At 42.9% G+C, this 24,812-nt stretch overlaps 1 protein-coding gene and 1 pseudogene across 1 annotated transcript in view; one reads left to right on the forward strand and one right to left on the reverse strand.

The window, feature by feature from the left end:
* Nucleotides 1-24,812, reverse strand: part of LOC122113541 (paired immunoglobulin-like type 2 receptor alpha) — a 91,001-nt gene that overhangs the window by 15,631 nt on the left and 50,558 nt on the right. The window lies entirely within an intron of this gene.
* On the forward strand, nt 1,776-20,464 carry LOC122113545 (annotated as a pseudogene).

The raw sequence follows: 24,812 nt of genomic DNA on the forward strand, positions 1-24,812 counted from the left end.
CATTGGAAGTGGCACTGAGGCCCAAAGTAGTGGAGTGCTAGTCATGAGCACAAAAGCTCAGGGATAGTGCCTAAGCTCTGAGTTCAAGCTCCACAACTGATAAAAAGAAAAAGAAATTTAAAAAATATATATAGAGAGAGCTGGGCTCCAGTGGTTCATGCCTGTAATCCTAGCTGAGATCTGAGGATCATGGTTTGAAGCCAACCCCGCAGAATAGTCAGTGAGACTCTTATCTCTAACAAACTACCTAGAAAAAGCCAGAAGTGTTGCTGTTGCTGAAGTGGTAGGGTGCTAGCCTTGAGCACAAAGAGGCTCATGGACAGTGCCAAGGCCCTGAGTTCAAGTGCCAGATCTGGCAAAAGAAAAACAAAACCAAAACCAACAGCAGCAAACAAAACATCTCCTATGCATAGTTAGACATTTCTCAGCCTTTCAACTCCAGACTTAGAAAACTCCAGGATTGAGATATCCTGTCTGCGTACTTAGAAACTGTTATCATGAAATTTGTTTCCACCTTGGAAAATTTTCTTGTAATGTTCATTTTGAACTAATTTTCCTGGATAAACATCATCACATGGATGTGTGTGCTGATGTGATCAAATATTAAGTTGGAAAAAAAAGGAAAAAAGTGAAAAGAGGGAGAGATGAGAAGGCAGGAGAGAGACAGTGAGAGAGATGTAAGGAAAGAGGGAAAGAGATGAAGGAGAGGGACAGAGAGCAAAGAGCTTGAGGGAGAGATGAGAGTGAGAAAGAGACAGAGATGCAAAGAGAGGAGAGGGAGAGAGAGGAGAGACGGACACACAGACAGAGCGACACAGTGCTGTTGCAATGCTGCCCAGCGATGCTCTTCCCACACACAGGCCCCATCTCCTGGCCCCCATCCAGCTGAAACCTCACCACGGTGTTGGAGTCCTCTCGGTCAAGCCCCTCAGCAATCTATGGTGAGAACTGACCATTCAATGAGTCTTTAGGGGCAACCTCACATCCAATCTGAAATTGCTGGGTAAACCTGGTATTTCCTAGGCCAAATGATTCGATAGGGTGAGTATCAGTTTCTGCCAGAGGAAGAAGGGAAGCAAGGAAGTATATATGTACCCAGATGAAAAGTTTTCTATTTCTTTTGTGTTTTAGGAACTTTGAGGCCTTATCTGTCACCTGACCTTTCATTTCTCAGATTAAGTAGACGTAGCATATAGGTAATAAAGGTCATGAGCCAGTGTTATTCTTATACAACTAGTTGTGACATCTCTCCCATCAGGGACCTAGGGTCAGGGAGGGTCACAAGTATTGATTGCTCCTTGCAACCTAGCTCTTTTTGTTTGTTTGAGACTAGGATTCTCTCTTAGTATCTGCCGCTTTCACTCATTGGCTGGCACTCAATCACCTGAGCCACACCTCCAACCTCAGCTCCTGGGGTTTACTTACCCATTCTTCAAAGAACAAACCGTGTCAGCAGAAAAACTGCAACCATAAACACCTGTGGATGTTGTGTATTTGGGGGAAGTTTCAAGATCCACCTTGGAGATAAGAGCTTAGAGGAGTGAATGCCTGCACTTCATTTTCTAGGAAACAGTTGTAACCTTCGGCCCTAATGATTGCATTTATTTACTGGTACATTTATCAAATGTGAAGCCAAAGTTCAAAGTAGCACATCCATGATTCCTTGTCCACTTCCGAAAGTGACACCTGTGGCACCCCACAGGTGTGGGCACAGATAAGTTTTCTACTGGCGGTGCCATCAGCCCCGCCTCCTCTCCCAGACCATAAACTGCAGGAGGCTCAGCTCCCTCATCAGAGCTGGGCACTGAGGGGAGCTCAGCAGAGTCCGCTCTGCAGCCAGCACAACCCAGAGCTGAAAGGAAAAATCAGAGGAGAGAATTACCGGACGAGAGTGACCATGGACTTGATCCTCAACTTTTCCCTAGAAACCTGGGTCCTCCTGGCTACCAGCCTGGTGCTCCTCTATCTGTGAGTAACTGTCTAGACTCTGCTCCTCCCACCACCCTCTAACCTAGGATTCAGAGTGAGGATTACTATGGTCTGTTATTGGGAAGATTTGAAGAGAAGAAGGAATGGGAAAGCTCAAGAGTCAAATTTAACCAATACTTTATGAGGTTATTATTTATCCTGTAGAGATCCAATGAGAGAGTTAATAGATATTCTTCTTTCATGGAACTCTCAAATTTCTGTGTGGAGGGGGAAGTTTACTGGCATTGTTTGGAAAGGATCTCAAAGTTGATGTTTGGGCCAGAAATAATGACTCAAATTCAACAGAAACAGTATTTGAACAACTGATCACCCTTGAAGAGATCTCAGGATACTTGGGATAGACAGTCTTTATTGTTTGTTCATTTTGATGCTGGACCTGGGGGTTGAATTCAGGGCCTGGGCACTGTTCTTGAGCTTTTTTGCTTAAGGCTATCATTCTACCATGTGATCCACAGCTCCACTTCTGAATTTTTTGGTAGTTAATTGGAGAGAAGAGTCTTACAGCCAGGTACTGGTGGCTCACGCTTGAAATCTTAGCTACTCAGGAGCCTGAGATCTGAAGATTGAGGTTCAAAGCAGGCCTGGACAGGAAAGACTGTGAGACTTCAATTATCCAAAACTGGAAGTGGCACTGTGGCTCAAATGGGTAGAACATCAGACTTGAGCAAAAAGAGCTCAGGGACAGTCTCCAGTCCCTGAGATCAAGCCCAAGACCTCAAAAAAGAGTCTTACAAACTTTCCTGTCCAGGCTGGCTTCAAACCACAGTCCTCAGATCTCAGTGTCCTGAGTAGCTAGGATTACCGAGGTGAACTACCAGATGCCCATCTACATATATAGCTTACAATTTGCCTTATAGGCACATTTTTTTACTTCATTTTCTGTTATTTTTGAACAAACATACATTAGTATGGGGTTTTTATTATGATAATTTCATACATTGGTATAATGAACTCTGAACGTATTTACTTCCTCCATCCTAGCCTCTCTATTCTCCTCCCTCTATCTTTTCAAACAATGTTTACTGCATTCATTGTGTTATCTTTACACACACACACACAATCTAACATGTGTAACACATGTGTAACATCTTCCAGTGTTCTTCATTCCTCAGTATCCTTCCTTCCTTCCCCATTCCACAAATGGCCCCAGATAATCCTCCTTTTATTTATGTCCTATTATTATTGCTATCATTTTCATCTTCATCATCAGCACCATCATCATCACCTTCATCATCATTATCATCATGATCATTTCACAGATGAGCAGTAGCATGCAATAGTTGGCTTTCATAATGTGATATATCTCACCCAATAGGATGCTTTCCCATTGTATTTACTTCTAAATGACATAATTTCCACTTAGCACAGTAATATTCCATAGTGTGTGTGCATATGATTATCTGTTCATTGGTTATTGTGCACTTGGTTGATTCTAGAGTTTGGTTATTGTCAATAGAGCTGCAATAAGTGTGCATAAGCAGGAATCTCCCTTGTATATTGATATTCCTCTCCAGCAGGCTATCTTACTCTTTCTGTGGAGATGAGAAGGAAGAAGGTAAGCCAATAATGAAAAACAACACCCAGGTAGGATTTAAGAGGATGCAATGAATATTCCTCTTCTTTAAGGTCAGAGCTCCAAGCCCCACTTATGAATCCTGGCTGTCCACATCAAATGACACATGGAAATGAAAGGACTTGGAAATTTCTAGTTTGAATCTCACAAGATCACTCAAAACAAGGTTGTAGATTTTTCCAACTATCCACTGTAGGTTGGGGAACCTAAAGACTCCAGCTACTTTTAGCTCATTTTTGTGATGTTTGGAGCTGTAAGAAAGGAAGTGAAGAACAAGGGTAATCATTGCCATTTGAGTTTCTTGTTAAGACTTACTACATGCTGGCATCTCAATTTGACTGTCCTACTTCTTCAGTTAGTAACTGGCTACCCTTCATATGTGTACAGGACGTGTGTACATATGTGTGTGTATCTTTATGATCTGGATTTCTTTGAATATTTATAGATATGGGACCTATCCACATAGGGTTTTTAAGAAGTTGGGAATTCCTGGCCCGAAACCTCTGCCCTTTTTTGGAACTATTCTTGGTTATCGTAAGGTGAGTGTTGTTTGAGCTCTACATTTTACTTTTTCTGGTTGCAAACTCTGGTTTCTTTCCATTTATAAAGAAGTGCTGACTTTCAAAAGCTGTGTGTAAGCTCCCCTAGAGTATGGCCAGATGTACTGCAGGACTCTGTGTCCAGCCGTCCCAACTATCCACTGGGCATCAGCAGATCCACCTAAAGTTCCAGCATCTTGTCACTCATGTTGAGAACTTGATAGTTAGACTTTGTGAACACCAAGGATTTTTCTCCCTAGCAGAGCCAATTCCAGAAAGGGTCCCTCATAGCCCTTGGGACTGTTATTTACACAGTTAACATACCACAATTGAGAATTCCCACCAGCAAGGTTTCTTTTTTCTTTCCTCTCCCGTTCTTTTGTCACCTTCAGAAGTAAAACCTCAGAGGAAATGTTTAAATTGTGGTGTATTATGGGTAGAGGTGGCATCACTCTTATCTTTTCTTATTGAGAAGTTCACTTTGCCTTCACTTGCACTCTGACTTCTGCCAGAGTCTTACATTAATTTTCTATGCCAGAAGAGGTGACTTGAACATCCCACCTCCAGGGACCTCATTTGTAAACAAGAAACAAGTTGCATGAGGAGATGAAAGATAAAAGGTTGGACATGCTGGGGGCTGGAAATGTGGCTTAGTGGTAGAGTGCTTGCCTAGCATGCATGAAGCCCTAGGTTCGATTCCTCAGCAACACATAAACAGAAAAAAGCCAGAAGGGGTGCTGTGGCCAAGTGGTAGAGTGCAAGGCTTGAGCAGTAAGCTTAGGGAAAGTGCTTAGGCCCTGAGTTCAAGTCCCAGTACTGGTGAAAAATAATTGGACATATCAGCTGGGCACTGTGGCTCACATCTACAAGCTTAGCTACTAGAGAACCAAGGACCCGGGAAATGCAGTTTGAAGCCAGCCCAGCTCCCCACTTCCCCTCCTCCCCCCACCCCTGCCAAATCTTGTATGAAAGGCAAATTGAAGTGATATACTGTATGTACAAACTTGTTCTAGTACTTGATCAGAGAGAATGTACTTGGATGAGGTCTTAAACAAGTAATAGCTACCTTTATTTCTCTTCCCAGGGTGTTGTGGTTTTTGATGTGGAATGTTATAAAAAATATGGAAAACTCTGGGGGTAAGTAATCTGGAAACTTCCATGGGGTAGATTGGTGAAGATTAGACAATCTTGAGCCACACTGATGAATTGAGCCTCTTGAGCCACACTGATGAATTATGAATTCTAGTGGAGGCTTTTCCTTATGAAGATCTCACCTGTCACCAATATTTGTGTATGTACATGTTGTGACAGTCCTGGAGCCTGAGCTCAGGGCCTGGTCACTGTCCGTGAGCTTTTTCACTCAAAGCACTTGTCCAGTTGAGCCACAGCTGCACTTCTGGCTTTTTTTAGTGGTTAATTGGAGATAAGACTGTCATAGATTTTTCTTCCCAGATGGGCTTTGCTTTGAACCATGATCCTCAGATCTCGGCTTCCTGATTAGCTAGGATGATAATCATGAGCTTCCAACACCCAGCCCTTCACAAGTTCTTTAAAGTGAGTAGAACGAAGTAGAGAAAAAAGATATTGTGCATAATTCTATGAAAAAGTCTTAGCTTAAAACTAAATGAGGGGGCTGGGAAGGTAGCTCAGCAGTAGAGTGCATGCCTTGCAAGCATGAGGCCCTGGGTTCGATTCCTCAGCACCACATAAACAGAAAAAGCTGGAAGTGGTGCTGTGGCTCCAGTGGTAGAGCACTAGCCTTGAGCTGAAGAGCTGAGGGACAGCACGTAGGCCCAGAGTTCAGGCCCCATGACCGGCAAAAAAAAAACAAAAACAAAAAAAAAACTAAATGAGGAGAGTGTGAGGGAAGTGATATTTATTGCCTTTAGGTATCTCCTCTGTGTCTCAGCCACACTGGCCTTCATTTTGTGGACTCCTGTGGCTTATGTGTTCAAAATCCCTAGCTTTGAGTGAGGGGTTATTACTGACATGTGTTGAGGAGCTTGAGGTGTGATCATGGTCTGGATTTCTTTGTCCTGGCTCCAGGTGCAGAGCCTGGCTGGTTAGGTTTTTCACTCAGCTGTGTTTGGCACACACAGGTTGTACGATGGTCCACAGGCTGTGTTGGTGATTACAGACCTAGACATGATCAAAACAGTGCTGGTGAAAGAATGCTACTCTACCTTCACAAACCGCCGGGTAGGCATCTCCTCCCACTCCCCTTTTATAAACACATCTTAATATTTATAAAAATAGATATTCATCCCGTATATATCATGAAATAATTATAAGCTCTGGGGAAAGGGGATGAAGAATGTTGAATGGACTGATATTGGTGAAGTTACCTTGTGCTCCTGCTGGGCGCTGGTGGCTCACGCCTGTAATCCTAGCTACTCAGGAGGCTGAGACCTGAGGATCATAGTTCAAAGCCAGCCCGGGCAAGAAAGTCCATAAGGCCAATTAACCTGCTGGGTGCTGTGGCTCAAGGGGTAGAGAGCTAACCTTGAGCTGAAGTGCTTACAGACAGTGCCAGGTCCAGAGTTCAAGCCCCATGACCGAAAAAAAAAAAAGATACATTGTGCTCATGAGTCAAGATGTTGGATTAAAACCCTTCTGTTTATAATGATAAATAAGATAATACATTAGATAATTAATATATAAGATAATTAGTAAATAAGTGGATGAATCGATAAAGTCCTATTTAGAATCTGAAGTCTTGGCCTCACATGGACCTAGACATTTGGGAGAAATGTTTGTTGAGTTTCTTACAGAGGACCGACTGCTCAGATAGTTCCTTAAATGCTGCCAATTCACCAATTTTGTACAGCTGTGCAAGGTCTTCAAACTGACGGAGAGGAAAAAATCTGGGTTTTTTTTTGGAGCCTAGGTTTTTGGCCCAATGGGATTCATGAACAAATCCCTCTCCTTCTCTGAGGATGAAGACTGGAAGAGAATAAGAACATTGCTTTCCCCCACCTTCAGCAGTGTGAAACTGAAGGAGGTAATCAAACCTGAGAACATGGTGCTGGAAAATTCCAGAATGAGTAGGGGGATAAGCAAACAGTCAGATGAGAGTCCTTTTCCAAGAGGACATCCACTAAGGCTGAACCACCTGGAAATGGTGTTCTGTCCATATGTCCTGCAGTCCCTGGTCTCTCATAAACGGGATGTCGTGTTTCATCTTTTGGGGCAAGTGGGAGGGAGTAATGGCTGCTGGGATGTAAGTCTTCTCTTTTAACTTCTCTTGTTTTGTGCCTAGATGTTCCCCATCATCCGTGAGTTTTCTGATGGGTTGGTGGAAAACCTGAGACCACAAGCCGAGAAAGGCAAACCTGTGGCATTGAGAGAGTGAGCACTTGCTGGGCACTGGTAGCCCACACCTGTAATCCTGGCTGCTCAGGAGACTGAGATCTGAAGGTTGTGGTTCAATGCCAGCCCAGGCAGAAAAGTCTGTGAGACTCTTATCTCCGATAAACTATCATCAGAAAAGCCAGAAATGGAGCCGTGGCTAAGTGGTAGAGCTCAAGGCTTGAGTAAAAGAAGTTCAGGGACAGCATCCAGCTCTAGGACAGAGAGCGATTGACAATGAGAGAATGACAGAGAGAGAGAGAGAGAGAGAAGAGAGAGAGAGAGAGAGAGAGAGAGAGAGAGAGAGAGAGAAACAGAGGGGAGAGGGTAGGAGGGAGATCATTACTCCACCAGTGACCTGCCCAAGCCCCAATCTATTGTCTATTACAATCCATCACTATCTACTACAATCTATTATCATCCCACATAGCATTTGTACTATGTGATTTGTCTGGTGGGGGTGGGGGAGTCTGTTTTCTGAGACTGAGTTCCTTGAGCTCCCAGGTGAGGCTGATCCACCCAATTTTCCATAACCAGGGTTGTGGAACCATTGGTGATCAGTAAAGATCTTGGAGAAGAGGCAGGGGGATGGGTAGGGAAACTGGACCCTTCCAATGAGCCCTCAGGCAATTTTGACAGAGAACAGTTTGTGACTTTCTTGTCCTGACACAGGAATTTGCTCCCACTTTTTGCTGCCCATGTATCAGAAAGGAGCGGGGGGAAGAAATGCAAGATTTAATTGTCCTGTGTCTTTCTCTACTTCAGCATCTTTGGAGCCTACAGCATAGACGTGATCATGGGGACATCATTTGGGGTGAACATTAATTCTCTCAACAACCCACAGGACATCTTTGTGGAAAAAGTCAAGAAGATCCTAAAATTGGATTTCTTTGATCCAGTGGTTTTCTCAGTAGGTTCGTCTCTCTCTCTCTCTCTTCCTTCCTTGTTAAAAAAGAACCAGTTCCTTGAGATGTAATTCATTCATACACGTAAGTATCTCACTTAAACTGTATAACTCAATGACTTTTCCATTACATTTAAAAGTATGTGTGGTCATTACCACTGCTAATTGTAGAACATTTTGTCATCAGAAACCCTGTACCAGGCTGGGAATGTGGCTTAGTGGTAGTGCTTGCCTAGCATGCATGAAGCCCTGGGTTCAATTCTTCAGTATCACATAAAGAGAAAAAGCCAGAGAGTGGCATTGTGTCTCAAGTGGTAGAGTGCTACCTTTGAGAAAAAGAAATTCATGGACAGTGCTCAGCCCTGAGTGTGAGCCCCACGACTGGCAAAACAAAACAAAACAAAAAACCCTGTACTCTAGTTGGGTGCCAGTGGCTCATGCCTATAATCCTAACTACTCTGAAGTCTGAGATCTGAGATTGTGGTTTGAGGCCAACCTGCGGAAGGAAAATCTGTGAGACTCTGATTTCCAAATGGAGCTATGGCTCAGTGGTGGGTCACTTGCCTTGAGGAAATAAAAACAAGAGAGAGTGCCCGGGCCCTGAGTTCAAGCTCCACTAATGATGAAAGAAAGAAAGAAAGTGAGAGAGAGGAAGAAAGAAAGAAAGAAAGAGAGAGAGGGAGGGAGGGAGGAAGGAAAGAAGGAAGGAAGGAAGGAAGGAAAGAGAGAGAAGGGGAAGGAGGGAGGAAGAAAGAGGAAGGAAGGGAGGGAGGGAGGAAGGGAGGAAGGAAGCGAAGGAAGGGAGAAAAGAAAGAAGGAAGGAAGGAAAGAAAGAGAAGGGGAAGGAGGCAGGAAGAAAGAGGAAGGAAAGAAGGGAGGGAGGGAGGAAGAAAGGGAGAAAAGAAAGAAGGAACGCTGTACCTTTTTTATTTTTATTTTTGGTTAGTCTTGGGGCTTGAACTCTGGGTCTGGGCACTGTCCCTCTGCTCTTCAGCTCAAGGCCAGTGCTTTATCACTTGAGCCACAGTGCCACTTCTGGTTTTCTGGTGGTTTACTAGAGATAGGAGTCTCACGGAGCTGGGCGCCCATGGCTCCTGCCTGTAATCTTAGCTACTCAGGAGGCTGAGATCTGAGGATCGTGGTTCAAAGCCAGCCCGGGCAGGAAAGTCCATGAGACTCTTATCTTCAAAAAACCACTAGACAACTAGAAGTGGCACTGTGGCTTAAGCAGTAAGGCGCTAGCCTTGAGCTGAAGAGCTGAGGGACAGCGCCCAAGCCCAGAGTTCAAGCCCCATGACCGACAAAAAAAAAAAAAAAAAAAAGTCTCACAGAATTTCCTGCCCAGGCTGGCTTTGAACCGTGATCATCAGATCTCAGCCTCATGAGTAGCTGGGATCACAGGCGTGAGCCACCAGCGCCCAGCATGCTGTACCTTTATAGCTGTCTACTCTTCTACACCTCTCAGGCCTGAAAGATCACTTACCTATTTTCTCACTGTCTGTTCTGGACACTGTCTATAAATGAGTCTGGCTTCTGTGTTATCCTTAAATTTTCATCCATCTTGAGACATGTATTGGTATCTCTTTTTATGGCTGGATAAGATTCTGTGATGTAGACAGCAATTTTGTATTTTCATCATGTGTTTATTTCTTCTTACTTTCCCCTGTAGTACTCTTTCCATTCCTTCTACCCGTTTTTGAGGCATTAAATATCAGCATGTTTCCAAAGGATGCTACAGATTTCCTAAGAGCTTCTGTAGAAAGGATGAAAGAAAGTCGCCTCAAAGACAAAGCAAAGGTAAAAGCTGCTGATGGTGGGCTGGGAAGGTGGCTCAGTGGTAGAGCGCTTGCCCTGCATACATGAGGCCCTGGGTTCGATTCCTCAGCACCACATAAGCAAAAAGAAAAAAGCCGGAAGTGGCGCTGCTGTGGCTCAAGTGGTAGAGCGCTAGCCTTGAGCTGAAGAGCTGAGGGACAGCGCCCAGGCCCAGAGTTCAGGCCCATGAACCCTTCCCCCACCCCCAAAAAAAAGCTGCTGCTGATTACTTAACCTGTTCATGGTTCAAAGGTTATTTGGCTTTAGATGTATATTTTATATAACTGTCCTTTTCTAAAGTTAGAAAACTCTAGGTTGAGATTAGGAATTCTTAGATTGGAAGGGAGAATGAAGAAAGTAGTTGGGAATGGAGATACAAAATTTATCAGAAAAAAAAGAATTTAAAATTAAATAAGTGCCAGGGACCTGTGGCTCATGCCTGTAATACTCTCTAATTAGTGTGCTGAGATCATATCTGAGGATCTCAGTTCAAAGCCATGTTGGGCAGGAAAGTCAGGGAGACTCTTCTCTCCAAGTAGCCAGAAGTGGCTCAAGTGATACAGTGACAGCCTTGAATAAACAAGCAGAGAGACAGACACCAGGTGCTAAGTTTAAGTCCCAGTAAACACACACACACACACACACACACACACACACACACGCACACACACACACGCACGCACGCACACACACACATTTCATTTCCAAACTTCACATTGGTATTTCAGGCCATCTATCGTAGTGTGTCTAATTTAAATTTCAGCCCCTGAAGGCCTGTCTGAGTATCTGATTTATACAGCTTAGACATCACAACAAGGATGTCTGTAAGGCAATACTGGGTTCCTTCAGGGATCACTGGAAAATTTGTAACATTTCAGAATGGTTACCTGTTTCCAGAAGCTTTTTCTTTTTTTTAAATTTAATTTAATTTTATTTGTGAACATACTGTACAGAGGGGTTACAATTACATGGGCAGGATAATGCGTACATTTCTTACCAAGCATTGCAGCCTCCTCCTTTGTTTACCCTTCACATCCCTTCCCAGCCTCCCCCCTCCCCACCCAATCCCAATCCTTCTCCTTCCCCCTCTTCCCCCCCCATCTCCTCCACAAGTTATACTGACATCAAATATAGTGAAAGCAGGGGTTATACTGTGGGGGAGGGACATACAAAGCAACAAAGAGATAATCTTATAAATGCATTAGAAACACATGCATGAAAGAAAAAAAAACATTAAAATACATATCTAAGGGTTCATTTTCCTGACATCACATTATCTGACCTTTTCTGCTTGATTCATACATATACTAGATATTGCAAATAAGGGAAACCATGGGACCTATGTTTCTTTGGGCCTGGCTTACTTCACTTAATATAATTTTTTCCAAGTTTTTCCATTTCCTAACAAATGGGGCAATGTCATTCTTTCTGACGGAGGCATAGAATTCCATTGTGTATATATACCACATTTTCTTGATCCATTCATCTACTGAGGGGCATCTGGGTTGGTTCCATATCTTAGCTATGGTAAATAATGCTGCAATAAACATAGTTGTGCTGGTAGCTTTAGTGTGGTCTTGTTTGTAAACATTTGGGTAAATGCCCAAAAGTGGGATTGCTGGGTCATAGGGGAGTTCTATGTGAAGTCTTTTGAGGAACCTCCATACTGCTTTCCAAAGTGGTTGAACAAGTTTACATTCCCACCAACAATGAAGTAAGGTTCGTTTCCAGAAGCTTTTTCTAAACCTATCGATTACCTGTGAAAATGGCAAGAGTTTAATCTGTGGGACTATCCATTAAGAAGTATGTGCACAAAACAAAAGATTGAAGTTACAAAGGAGGAGGCAACAATGCTTGATAAGAAATGTACTCACTATCTTGCCCATGTAATTGTAACCCCTCTGTATGGTATTTTCACAGAAAAAGAAGATTGAAGTCCACTGTTGTTTGTGAGCAAACAGATGTGATGGGAAAAGAAGCCAGATTCTACCTAGGTCAGGAGTCCGAGTTCAGAAAGCAGAAAAAGTCAGAGCTGGGGAGAGCAAAGACCAAAAGTTGTTGGTCAGAACAGCTGGCTTTCTTTTAGGAAAAGATCCTGATCGCTCCAAATTTTATAGTTGGGTATTCCCATTCACTAGTGATTCAGGCAATCTTAAAAAGATCTGTGGCCAGGCATCAGCAGCTCACACCTGTGGTCCTTGCTACTCAGGATGTTGAGATCAGATCTAAGGATCACAGGTTGAAGCCAGCTTGGGCAGGAGAGTCTGTGAGACTTTTATCTCCAATGAACCACCAGAAAACAGGAAGTGGCTCTGTGTCTCAAAGTGGTAGAATGTTGGCCTTGAGCAAAAGCTCAGGGACAGCACTCAGGGCCTGAGTTCAAGCCCCACAACTGACACAAAAGAAAAAGAAAGAAAGAAAAAAAGAAAGACTTGTGGAGTTACATGGGGCATATTCACAGACGCTCTGCTCTTCTGATTTACTTCTCATTTCATGGGTGATGTTCTGCCTTTGAAATCTGTCTGTCTTCTTTCCAGCACCGAGTGGATTTACTGCAGCTGATGATTAACTCCCAGAATTCCAAAGACATGGAGTCCCACAAAGGTAACAGGGAATCATTTGGGGTCTACTCACAAGGAAAATGTGAAGTCTGTTTTCCACATAGAGGCATGTTTATTGAAGAACTTCAGAAAGGCCCACACTCTGCTTTTATAGATGGTAGCCAAAGGGAATTGCATTCTTAGTACCATGACCTTCCATATTACATTTATATTCGGGTTCCAGTGGCTCATGCCTGCCATCCTAGCTACTCAAGAAGGTGAGTTATGATTATCACAGTTCAAAGCCATTTCAAGTAAGATAGTTCACAAGACTGATCTCCAATAAACCACCAAAAGGCCACAAGTGGATCTGTGACTCAAGGGATAGAGCCTTAGCCTTGAGCTAAAAGATTAGGGACAGAGCTCAGGCCCTGAGTTCAAGCCCCAGAAATGGCACACACACACACACACAAACACACATACACACAAAATTATTCTCTTCCTATCGTCATATATTTATTCTCTCATGTTTATTCACTGAAAAGCTTTTTGGGTGGCCTCCTGAGTCCTTTCTTCTCCATATATTTAAGTACATGGTATTTTAGAGAAATTGTAGCTTCATAGACAATGGAGCTGAATGCAAAAAGATTTTCCATATACTCCTGTATGAATAACCTCTTCTCTTAACATCCATCCATATAATATTGAATTATTTTTTTGTCCAGACCTGGGGCTTGAACTCAGGGCCTGGAAACTATCCTTTAGATTTTTTTGCTCAAGGCTGGTCAACCACTTGTACCACAGCTCCAATAATGGCTTTTGGGTGGTTAATTAGAGATGAGAGTCTGTGGACTTTTCTGCCTAGGCTGGCTTTAAACTTCAATCCTCAGCTCTCAGCCTCCTGAGTAGTAAGGATTACAGGAATGAGTCACCTGAACCTGGCAGCATATTGATTTCAGCACTCTAAGATCCTTATAGATCCCTTAGATCCTTAAATGTGCTTCAAATGGAAAGGATCCCTCTATGTTCTTTCTATTGTTATTAGGACATACTACTTGTACAAAGGGGTTTTGTTGTGCTGTTTCCATATGTGTACGCAACGTCCCCCGATCAGACAGATGGGTCACACTGCTCTGGCAGTGCCTGTTAGATAGAATATGGTCTCTTAACTGACTCAGCTCTAAGTGGCACAAATGGGGAACACAGACAAGATGGGCAATGGTAGTGCAGACCTTTGGGAAACTGGATTGAACTTAGTTTGTCTCTTAGCTCTTGTCACATGTGGTGACTAGGTGACATTACCTTGCTTCTCTATGTCTTATCCTTAGGTATTAGTGGTCTTATAAACCATGATTGTGGCATTGTGTACTGACTTCATTGACCTAAAATGTATGTTTCTTTCCCTTTAGGTCTATCTGACCTGGAGCTAGCAGCCCAATCAATTATCTTTATTTTCGCTGGCTATGATACCACCAGCCTCACTCTCTCCTTTACTATGTATCTATTGGCCCTTCACCCTGATGTCCAAAAGAGGCTGCAAGAAGAAGTTGACAGGACTTTACCCAATAAGGTGAGGGCAAGGCACCTGGGGAGGGCGGGAACTGATGAGGCATTACAAGAATGTCTCCTTATCACTTCTGGTGAGGAATTCTGTACAATGTAAGCATGGAAGGCTTCTATTTTGGAAGAATTTGAAGAGAGAAATGAAAGGGGGTGGAGGAAATAAAGGTATTAAGTATTCCTCAAAGAAATATAAGATCATTGTAAAAAGCTCATTTTTCCAACTGAATCCATGTTGGCTCATGCCTGTAATCCTAGCTACTTATGAAGCTGAGATGTGAAGATCACGGTTCAAGGTCAGACAGGCCAAGAAAGTTGATGAGACTCTTATCTCCAATTAACCACAAAACACTGGAAGTGGAGCTGTGGGTCAAGTGGTAGAACACTAGGCTTGGGCAAAAGAAACTCAAACGCAGCACCCAGGCCCAGGCCCAGACTTTAAGCACCAGGAGTGGCAGGAAAAAAAGGCAAAATTCTCAATGGCAGAGAAGTATTTAGATGCTGATAGGTGCTAGAGGTGCTATGCTCATACCAGGATGGACTTGGCTAGGCTGCACAGGGTGACTCAAGACTCAGTCTCCTGGGTCAGAGTTAGAGTTGGGGAAGCTAAGCTATGACCCCGGGCATCTGGCATCTAAGCTGAACTTCATTAGAGCACAGAGTGGCAACCACGCATTGTCACTCTGTGCTCACATCTTTGACCACACTGAGATTCTGTGGGCAGCTGGACTGGCAGTCAGTAGGGTACACGGCCTCCTCTTCTGAGCCCGCAGTCAAGCTCTGAAGGAACAACAATGTACTGGTCCAGCAATGAGGATGGGGCTGAGTCTGTGCATTTGTATCCTCTTTAGAACTTTTACTAGAACTGAAAGTCTATGTCCTGATAGAGTCTTGTTTGTTTGTTTGTTTGTTTATTGGGTCCGGTCATGGGCCCTGAACTCTAGGCCTGGGCGCTGTCCCTCAGCTCTTCAGCTCAAGGCTAGTGCTCTACCACTTGAGCCACAGCTCCACTTCTGGCTTTTTTTTTCTTTTTGCTTACGTGGCACTGAGGAATCGAACCCAGGGCCTCAGGCATGCAAGGCAAGCGCTCTACCACTGAGCCACCTTCCCAGCCCTAGTCTTGTTTTTTTTAAACTGTATCATTATTTTCAAGTCATATAAAGGACTAGTTCCTCCCTCGAGGCTTGTATATGAAATATGCTTGCATAAAAAATAAATATATGGGCTGGGAAAGTGGCTCAGTGGTAGAGCGCTTGCCTTGCATGCATGAGGCCTTGGGTTCAATTCCTCAGCACCACATAAGCAAAAAGAAAAAAGCCAGAAGTGGTGCTGTGGCTCAAGTGATAGAGCGCTAGCCTTGAGCTGAAGAGCTGAGGGACAGTGCCCAGGCCCAGAGTTTAGGCCCCACGACCGGACCCCCCAAAAAAAATATATATGTGATATAATGTCTTCATGTGTGTTGTATAATCACAAATGTGGCCATGTGGCTATTTTAAATAAACAGAACAGGAATTCTCTTTTCTAAACACCATAACCTCTGTTCTCTCTCTGGTGAGCTGTAACACTGACTTTGGTGTATTTGACTGGAGGGTCATTGTCTTCAGCTTTTGGTCACATTCCCTCACAGGAGAAAGAAAAGCAGTACAGGGCACCAACAATGAGCGTAGGTCTGGGGATGTACTCCCATAACCATCCCTCCTATTTGTGTCTTTCCATGTACCATTGAGCACATCCTACGACTTGGTCATTAGTTAAACACCTTGTGAAAGTTAAGGTTCTTTACCAACTGGAGTTATTCTTCAAAGCTCCTAACAGCACGGACAGAATTTCATTGAGTTCAGAGTGTATCTCAAACTTGAAATGAGGAAAATGTGTTCCTCCCTTGCTAGGCACCTGCCACCTATGATGCTGTGATGGAGATGGAGTATGTGGACATGGTGGTGAACGAGGTTCTCAGGCTGTACCCCATTGCTGGCCGACATGAGAGGGTCTGTAAGGCAGATGTGGAAATCAATGGAGTGTTTATTCCCAAAAACACCGTGGTGATGGTACCAATCTACGCTCTTCAAAGGGACGCCAAGTACTGGCCAGAGCCTGAGGAATTCTGCCCTGAGAGGTAAGCTGGCTGGGGGGAAAGGCACCTTCCCCAACACGGTGGCTTCTAGCACCTTGCATGTTCTCATGCTATAGAAGGCAGAGTGTTCCTGTTCAGTGATTCACACTAATGTCTTTATTTTCAGCAATTTTTAAAAAATCACAAGCATAACAAATTTGGATAAAAACTTATAAAAATGGACCAGAAAAGGGGATACTAAGTCTCAAGTCTAGAAATAATAATTTGTTAGTGATGTGGTATAGTGATGTTCTTAGTGTTATACTAAGGTCGCAGGACCCCCACCAAGAAGACCACCGAGAGTCAGACTCTACTGCTGTTTTATTTAAACAGGCTGCAGCTCGGGCCTCGTCCTACACTCCGACACAGCGGAGCCCAGGAGGAGAGCCCCGAGCTAAGGATTTGCAGGGCTTATAAAGGCACACAACCAGGTGGCTTAGCACCAGGTGTTGCTCTGCTCTGAAACAAGCAACAAATGGTCACTGCCTCAAGTACTCTAACCTTTCATTTAGGAGCACACTTTTTTTTTTTTTCTGTAGGTCATGGGGCTTGAACTCTGGGCCTGGCACTGGCCTGTCAAGGTGAGTGCTCTATCACTTGAGCCATGCACCACTTCTGGTTTTCTGGTGGGTTAATTGGAGAGTAGTCTCATTGACTTCCCTGCCCAGGCTGGCTTTGAACCATGATCCTCAGATCTCAGCCTCCTGAGTAGCTAGGATTACAGGTGTGAGCCACTGGTACCTGGCTAGGCGCACACCAGGGGCTGGTGGTTCACTCCTGTAATCCTAGCTAGTCAGGAGACTGAGATATGAAGATCATGGTTCAAAGCTATCCCAGGCAGGAAAGTCTGTGAGATTGTTATCTTCAATGAACCATCAGAAAACAAGAATTGTCACTGTGGCTCAAAGTGGTGAGATAGCCTTAAGCTGAAGAGTTCTGGGACAGAAACCAGGTCCTGAGTTCAAGCTCCACAACTGACAAAAAATCAAACCAAATTCTAGCAGGATTTCATTCAGCAATCCTACCTTGTACTGTTTAGAGCAGTCTGAAGTTCAGCTACAAATAGCTGGGTTCGTGAAGTGTTCATGTTTTCCCCACTTTCATTGTTTCAGGTTCAGCAAGAAGAACATGGGAAGCATCAATCCTTACATCTACATGCCCTTTGGAGCTGGGCCCAGAAACTGCATCGGCATGAGGTTCGCTCTCATGAACATCAAACTTGCTCTTGTCAGACTCATGCAGAATTTCTCCTTCCAACCTTGCAAGGAGACCCAGGTCAGTATATTTCCTAAATGAACAATTTATGGTAGTTGTTGAGGGCCGAATATGGGGCTTGAACTCAGGCCCTCACACTCTCCCCTGAGCTGTTTGCTCAAGGCTGGTGCTGTACCACTTGAGCTACACCTCCACTTTCCAGCTTTTTGCTAGTTGATTGGAGAAGAGAATCTTAGGGACTTTTAACTTTATAAAGTGTCATCTCAGCCTCATGATTAGCTAGGATTATAGGCATGAGCTACAGCAACTGGCTTTGTGGGATATTTGTGGGGGGTTTTGCTTTATTGCTTTTTTTAAATTGAGAGGCCTATTATCAGGCAAGTATATACTTGTTCATCTTTTAATATTTAAACCAAAGAATCTTTATTAGTGTTGCAATTAGTCCATTTCTTGGATTTCTCAATTTGGGAACCAGATCTTTTGTTTGATAAAATCGAAGAAGGAAGCTGATGTCCACTCAGTGCAGATTAGGATGTCATGGCTCTGCTGAGGGTCTTGACCTGAGTGCATTTGAACTTCTTGTCATCTGGAGTTAGGATGCATGATTGTGACCTATAATGATACTGTGATTGCCATATTTGAAAGGGTTCTCCTCTGCCAGAGCTTCCAAAGGCTTCCAAAGGACATGCTTATTTCCAAGGGTCATATATTTAAAATTCTGATCTTGCTTTATAGTGGGATTCCTGCATGGGAGATCAGACATAAGTAGGTAGGTAGGTAGGTAGATAGATAGATAGATAGATAGATAGATAGATAGATAGATAGATAGATAGATACACAGACAGACAGACAGACAGACAGACAGACAGACAGACAGACAGACAGACAGACAGACAGACAGATAGATAGATAGATAGTTTTTACTTCACGTATGGCTTTGGGGCAGCTGTGTCACTTTCCTGTGCAAACCAAGCAACTTAGCTGTAAGAAAAAGTGGCCACCAGTATACTTGAGATGGGGCAGATGCTCGGCAGGTCCCCAGAGAATCTGTTTTCCACCTGGAGAGCGTTCTTCTTCATAACAGCGTGCATGTCTTCCCTGTTCTGGGATAGGCAGACTGCCCCACCACCACTGAAAGACCTACTCACAATATGGAGTATTTAGTGCAGCACTCAGAATTCCCTGTTTCCAACTATGCTGGGCAGTCAAAAGAAGATGTTAGAAAAGTAAAAAGAAAGGGAATGAGGGAGGGAGGAAGAAAGGAAGGCAGGCACCAATTGCTCACACCTGTAGTCCCAGTTACTCAGGAGATCTGAAGATCAAGGTTGGAAGCCAGCACAGGAAGGAAAGACCATGAGACTTTTGACTCTTATGTCCAATTAACTACGGAAAAGCTTGAAGTAGAGCTGTGGCTCAAGTGGTAGAGTGCTAGCCTTGAGCAAAAAGCTCAGGGACAGTGCCTAGGCCCTCAGTTCAAGTCCAGGACCCCTCAGCCCCACACACAAAAATATTGGTTCAAATGGAAGAAGTGGCTGGATTATTTAGAATTTGAAGACTGTTTTTGTAATTGAAATGTATAATGCTTTCTCAGGGTTATCTTGACAGATCCAACAAATCCAAAATGAAACTTTTTATGAGTTTTTAAAAATATCTTGCCTTCCCAAACTGAGAATCCAAGAACCATAGGAAGAACCCAGTTTTTGCAGCCCCCAAGAAGGTGGATAACATGGCAGGAACTCCCAAATACCTCTCAGTCCTATCTCTTAACGTTAACGGACTGAACTCTCCAATTAAGCGACATAGACTGTCTAGTTGGATTAAAAAACAAGACCCTTCTATCTGCTGCCTGCAGGAGTCACATCTTGCCTGAAAAAACAAACACATTTTCAATGTTAAAGGCTGGAACAAAATCTACCAATCAAACGGCCCCCATAAACAGGCGGGAGTTGCAATCCTAATATCAGATAAAATAGACTTCAAATTAAAAATATCTTGCCTTAATGGCTAAGTATCTGATTTAAATTTTGTGTTTTAGTGTGCCGGTCCTGGGACTTGAACTGAGGACCTAGGTGCTAGCCCTGAGCTTTTTCCCACAAGGCTTGTGCTCTACCACTTGAGCCACAGATCTATATCCAGCTTTGGCCTTGTTAACCGAAGAGAAGAGCCTCATGAACTTTCCTGCCTGGGTAGGCTTGGAACTGTGATCCTTGATCTCAGCCTCTTGAGTAGCTATGGTTTACAGGTGTGAGCTACTAGTACCTGGCTGGTTAAACTTTTTTAAACTCATTCTTTTAAAAAAATCGTATCAGTAAAGTAATATAACATAGATATCTATATTTGTTTCCAGTGAACAGATGGAAGAATACTTTTCCTACCCCAGTCTTGACAGAGTTTAACCAATGAGTAGAAATAATTCTAGACAGGCAAAGTCAAAACTTGTTGTCAATTATTATTACCTTTAATGTATCTTTTTCTTTGCTGCTGTGGTTGTAGGTACTTGGTTCATCACTTTCTTGTTGTGTTTCTTTCACTGTTGCAGATTCCTCTGAAATTAAGTAATAAACCAATTCTTCAACCAGAAAAACCCATCGTCCTAAAGATTGTGTCAAGAGATAGGACCATAAATGGAGCATGATTCTCTGCAAAGATTTTTCTGCTGTGTTTTCCATGGACATTGTGTCCAGGAGCACTAGAAAATGGATTGATTGTGTGTGGGGAAAAAAGAACCAGTCAGAAATAAAGCCAGGTCTGGCCTTCTCAGTAAATTTGTGATTAGCAATTCTGGACATTTTCAAGCTTGTTCAATGGCTGTGTGGGCTTTTATCTACTGGGTGCTATAAAGGAAGTGACTTCTGGTTCTCACAGGAGTATTGCTCTCTCCTATCATCATTCCGTTCTCAGAGCTGTGATGAGACCATAGGCGTTTATCACTAATCTTATCAACAATTAGGAAGAGGAGAGCTCTTGTGATAACTCTGTTGGCAAAGGTCTATCTCCAATGTTTTATTTGCATCATTCTACTATGTGTATTGTGTTGAGAACGTTATTAACTTCCTTCAGCAAAGAGTATGATTATGAAGCCTCCACCCACAGGAGGGGCTGATTGAGGATCTTCCATTTTTATCATCAGAACCAGTGATTGCCTGGGGTCTGCTTCAAGTCTCCAATTAGATTATTCATCATCCACAGGGTTAATCTGCCATGTTCTTCCTCATTGAAGGTGTATTGCTCATCTGATGCTACCATTTCTAAGTTCATGTTTTTGTACCACTCTACTGAGATGTATTGTATTGGTTTTGGTGTAATGTTTCTATCGCATCTCCCCTCAGTATTCCTTTGTGATCCATTTTCATCTCCCCACTGTGTTAATACAATGAACACTGAGTAAAAATAGCTGCTTGGTTAACTGATTCGACAGCAATGTTAAAATCGCTCACTTATTTCAAATCGTATCCTTTTTTCTCTTCCCTTCCCTTGTTTGTTTTTGTGCTTTCTCTTCCTGTTTTCCTTCTCTCCTCATAATTTAGTCTCAAAGCTTCTAGAGCACACCAAGGAAGTGGGTACACCTTGCAATGGAGAAGGGTGTCATGATGGCTTCAAGTCAGACATCAAGTAGAACCAGGAACTCCTCCACATGGAGTGGGGGGCCTGGCCTGGATGTGGGAACCCAAGCAAGGTGAACTGGAACTATGCAGATGGGTAGCCTGGAAAAGGGTAGCCATGGCCTCAGAGGTTGTGCAAAACTCACGGGAGGTAGACGGGTGTGGAGGAATAGAAGTTGGCCCCATAATGCAGGATAGATCAAATAAGAAAATCTGTATAAGAAAACAGAGGCTGCACTTGTCACTGCTGATGAAGCAGGTCACCTCTTCAGAGAGAGGGAAGCAAGAGAAAGTGGAGTAGACCACGGCAGCGGACATGTCTGCTTTTCCAGATAAATAGACAGACAGACAGACCAACAGACAGGTATGTTTTTATAACCAAACATGGGTGCATTATCTATCCATCTACCAACAGTTTTAACTCTGTAAGAGAAAAAATCCAATCAATATTGAACAAATGAACTACACACTCAAAATAAAAAAATAAAATATTGCAAATGGCTGTTAGTTGTACGAAAAACTATTCAACATCTTTACTCAACAAGGAAATGTAAAGCAAAACAACAATCAGAATGGCCATTATCAAGAATACAGAATATAAATTGGGCACTGGTAGCCCACACCACTAATTCCACCTTCTCAGGAGGCTGAGATCTGAGGATTGTGGCTCAAAGCCAGTCAGGTAGGAAAATCCAAGACTCTTATCTCCAATTAAACACTAAAATGCCAAAAGTAGCACTCTGACTCAAGTGGTAGAACACTAACTAGTGGTAGAGCAAAAAAGCTCAAGAACAGTACCTAGGCCCTGAATTCAAGCCCAGGATGGGCTTACACACAAAAAAAATCAAATAGTAAGAACTCTGTTGGGAATGGAATCCATTTACCTTGGGACATCTGATGGAACACAGGAGGAATAACACCAGTTTTTTGAGTTCTCCTACCAAGAAGGCAGCGCTAGTTAAAAATTGCAAAACAAAAAAACAAAAAAAAAAAATCCAGCATCTGAAAAAAAATTCCAATCCTGCCCTCTTACTGAGTTCATAATATTCAAACAATCAATGGTTAGACTGAATAAAGAAGTTCTCAGGATCCTAAAGAAGACTAGGGGAAAAAAAACAATCAAATTTGGACTGTTTATTTCTGCTACAAAAACACTTAGTGTAAGTTGGGCACCCGTGGCTCACCTGTAATGCTGATTCCTCAGAAGGCTGAGATCTGAGGGTTGCTGTTGGAATCCAGCCAAGGCAAAAAGTGGTCCTGTGGCTCCAGTGTAGAGTGCCCCACCTGTAGTAAAAGAAGAATCCAGGCCTGAGATCAAGGCCTACGTTGGTGCTAGTTTTCTGTTCTTGTGAATCAACTGTGGTTTAAACATGGAGATTCTGCGAAATTCTGTTTGCTGTTAGCAAAAGTTTTGTGTCTTGAGTTTTGTCATGTATTTTATTTGGTGGTACTTTTCTTTTCCCAACACTGACCATATGGTTCTATCATATAATGGGCAATGGTTCTATCATACAATTCCACTGAAATGCCAAAAATCTGAAGACTGATTTTCATTTTTTAAACCTCAAGTGATCCTTAAAACTTTTGTTCATGAATGTTTGGTGGGGACTTGGTTGAACATGTTCACAATGACCTCATTTTAAAGCATAAAATCTGTCATCATCACTTAAAATAAGGTCTTTTCTATAAAACTAACATGTTTCTGCCTTGAATATTGCTATTTTTGGTACTAATCCTGAAATCATTTGCTTTTTTTCTTTTTGGCTGGTCATGGGGCTTGAACTCTGGCCTTGGGCGCTGTCCTGCGCTCTTCAGCTTAAGGCGAGTGCTCTACTGCTTGAGCCACAGCGCCACTTCTGGTTTTCTAGTGGTTTATTGGAGGTAAGAGTCTCATGAACTTTCCTGCCCCGGGCTGGCTTTGAACTGTGATCCTCAGATCTCAGCCTCCTGAATAGCTTGGATTACAGTCGTGAGCCATCGGCACCCGGCATTATTTGCTTTTTGAGTATTATCTTTGCTGCTTATGACCAGCAGCCATGTGAAGAATGTAAACCTTGTGTCAAAGGAGTTAATTGTCAAGTGTGCTGTTTGTTAGAAGCAAAAATCTTTATCAATAGAGGCAGTAAAAGGAATGAGACTCAGCCCAGCTCCTAGCCAGCTGTGACAGAAAAAACTGTATCCCTTCTTTTTAACCTTGGTAGTCAATTATACTTAGAATGTGAGCCCAATTCCTTGACAAGAGAAAAGGACAGTTTGGACTGGGAGAAATACCTGGAGATCTATTCTGCCAAAGCAGCCTGACTGTAGATGGAGTAAAGTTAGAAAAGTTGGTAAAGTTGGTATGTAATGGAGTTGGCTGTATTTAGAAAAGGTCAACATTAATACACTGATGTAAAACCACATCTGATTCTTTATGTCCATCCATAACATAATTGTTTGTGTATTATTCTATTTGTGAAGTTTTAAGGAAAATTAGGTAGTAACTAAACCAAAGTTCACTTAAATGTTTTTTTATGCCAAGGTTTTTCAAACAAACACTTTTTAACTTGAATGCTATTTTTCACTGTCTAATATCAGTTTCTCAATTATGTAAGTTGCCTTGGATACAAAGCTGACAATGGTTTCTATATTAATTGGTATTTTAAAGTGCTATATTAAGCTAAAAATTAATTGGATTATTTAACAACTATTGAGTTTATCATTACAGATTTTAACCTCTGTAATATTTAGTCAGTCCCACAATGGGATAACTAACTCTTGCAAGTATTTATTGGTCAAACTTAACTTCTATTCTTAATCAGTACCAGATAAGCCCTGCCTAAAAACAATTTCTATTGATCTTCCTGCTTAATTGGAGTAAGGGGACTGTTGACAAAGACTCATTTGATCTGTGGTTCGAAGTCAGCCTGGGCGGAAAATCTTTGTGAGATTATTATCTCTAATTAACCAGAATAATCCTAGAAGTGGTGTTGTGGCTCAAGGTGATACAGTGCTACCTAGCTTTGAACAAGAGTATAGGGAGAGTGCCCAGGCCCTGAGCTCAAACCCTACAACTGCTAAAAGAGATGCCAACCAGGACAAGCCATCATGGCAATGAGCACCTAGCCCCCTACCACCAGCCCTCTACCCCCGGACAAAGCTAGTCCTGGAGTAAGAGGGGATAATGTCGCATCCTAAATGGAGTCAGTTTGCGCTCGCCCTTTCCAAACTAACCAGAGCCAGGAAATCAAAAGAAAATAGTTAATAAGCATGCCTATCTAATGTCTATACTTGTCTACCTTCTAACTGAACAGGAACTTACATTCTTGCTATTGTTACTATTTACAGGAAATGATCAAGTCCTCTTACTGGGCCCTTAGCCACTCCAATTCAGCCCTAGATTTTGACTCATTATTCTTAACCAGTCCACCGTGCTCTCCCGTATCCAGGCACCAGAAACCCTGGGCATTCCCTTCCTGCCCCTAGTCTAACATGGGAATTCCTCCTTCCGTGTAATGGGCTACAACCTGACTTATCCTTCAAATGGAACTTTCTGGCTTGTGCCCAGAGTGTATTCTCTTATGATATTCATGCCAGCCAGCCTGCAACCTTGTCAGCCTTTTGCCTGATCTCAG

The sequence above is a fragment of the Dipodomys spectabilis genome, unplaced genomic scaffold (assembly GCF_019054845.1).
Source record: "Dipodomys spectabilis isolate Male_0828 unplaced genomic scaffold, ASM1905484v1 ptg000098l, whole genome shotgun sequence".
NCBI classification, from domain to species: domain Eukaryota; kingdom Metazoa; phylum Chordata; class Mammalia; order Rodentia; family Heteromyidae; genus Dipodomys; species Dipodomys spectabilis.